General features: G+C 43.4%; 1 protein-coding gene across 1 annotated transcript in view; it reads right to left on the bottom strand.

Annotated features, from left to right (window-relative positions):
- The window catches only part of DNAH5 (dynein, axonemal, heavy chain 5), a 135,051-nt gene that overhangs the window by 3,676 nt on the left and 129,522 nt on the right, over positions 1-1,853 (bottom strand). The window lies entirely within an intron of this gene.

Raw genomic sequence — 1,853 nt, 5'->3', positions numbered from 1 at the left:
CATGGACTTATGAATGTCCAGCTTGGCCAAGTGGTCTCTGACCCCGTCCTCCTCAACTGAGGGAAAATCTTGCTCTCTCCAGACCTTCCCCCTTGCCTCCAGGGTATGGGATTCATGAGGGACAGCTTTACAAGTGAAGACCGAAGAAAAGAAGGCATTCAGTAGCTCGGCCTTCTCTATGTCTTCCACCTCAAGGGCACCCGTCTCATTCATCAGTGGACCTACATTTTCCCTGGTCTTCCTTTTTCTATTGATATACTGAAAGAATCTCTTCTTGCTGTCTTAACTGCAGTGGCCAAGCTGAGTTCTGCTTGAGCTTTGGCCCTTCTAATTTTCCCCCTACATAGCTTTGTTATATCTTGATAATCCTCATAAGATGCCAACCCCCTTTTCCACAGAATGTAAGCTTTCCTTTTGTTCTTCCAACAACAAAAGCAAAATACATAATTTGCTACATTTTCTGGGGTAACCTTCGTTTTCCTATACCCATACTCTTCATTAACTGTACTCTTAATAATAACCAAGAGCTCACTCAGCTTTAAAGCTACATAAAGAGATTGCAAAAAACCCAGAGAACACTTCGGAAATAGACAGGCCTAAGATTTAACATATACTTCAAATTTAGTCAGTTAGTTAGTGCACTGGACAACAGTCCTTGATCTTGCCCAATCCCTTACTATCCCATGCCATTAAGTTATGCCAGACCTAAGTTTTATCCCGGCCTTGCAAATGTTTTCCAAGGTCTTTGAAGTAATTGGAATTAATGTTTGTCCCATCCTGCAGTTAATTATCTGCTTTAAAAGAGCAGAAGGGTTATAGTTCAATGATCATTCTGGCTCCTTCTCTCTCATTTCTATTTGTTTCACTACATAGCAAAGCCCAGAAAGTAACTTTGGTCTTTACTTGGGACATTAGGTTGCTATGTACCCACATTCCCTTTTCAGGGAACAGTCATGGTGTAGTCCGAACCGGCAACAAAGAACCACGTGGTCTTCTCGCTCACTTCGCCCCCGCCCCCAGCAGTGGGATAGGGGGCAAATCAGAAGAAAGAAGGCAAAACTCGTGGGCTGAGATAAAGACAGTTTAACCGAACAGCGAAGGAAAGTGGAAAACAACAACAACAACACTGACAGAGGAATGTACAAACACGATTAATGTAACACTGCTCAGTGAATGGCCCTGGGAAGCTCCAGCTTGCTCCCAAGCAGCAATTTCTGCCCCCTGCCCCAGGCAGCTCCCAACTATAGCCTGGGTATGGCTCACAGGGTGTGGAACACACATTTGGCTAGTCTGGGTCAGCCAACCCCCCCTCTCGGCTGTGAAAATTAGCCCTATCCCTGCCAGAACTAGGACAGGAAACAGAAAAGTTCTGAAGATTCCAACTGCTTCAGATCCTGCTACTAAGCTCTTTCCACAAGTTTGGGTCCAAAAGACAGTTTAGGACTGTTTACTCAAAAAAACCCACCTTTATACAATTCCAAGGCTACATGACTGCAGTTTTAGTAGAAGCAGGTCACCAATTAAAACTTTACTTTGACAGCCAAAGATTATGCTACCCAGACCTCAGAGCAAGAAGGGAGATTTTCCTTCTCTGCAAATCTTCATTCTCTCCTCCAAACATTAGCTTTTTTCCTGAGGTCCCATTGGATCCCCAGCTGAGTATTTTCTACTAATTTTTCAGATTCCCAAAAATTGTTGTCTCCAATGTGTCCCCTTATGTCAAACAACATAGGTATTTATTGCCTCCTTTTAGAGTAAAAAGTAGCCCACTTATCACATGCAACTAGACTGCTGAGCAACCAACACAATCATCAAGTCTACAGGGATACATACATTAACAAATACACCACAGT

This window comes from Charadrius vociferus, unplaced genomic scaffold (assembly GCF_000708025.1).
Source record: "Charadrius vociferus isolate BGI_N301 unplaced genomic scaffold, ASM70802v2 scaffold103, whole genome shotgun sequence".
NCBI lineage: Eukaryota > Metazoa > Chordata > Aves > Charadriiformes > Charadriidae > Charadrius > Charadrius vociferus.
Note: the sequence above shows the minus strand (reverse complement) of the source record. Positions and strands in the feature narration are given on the sequence as shown.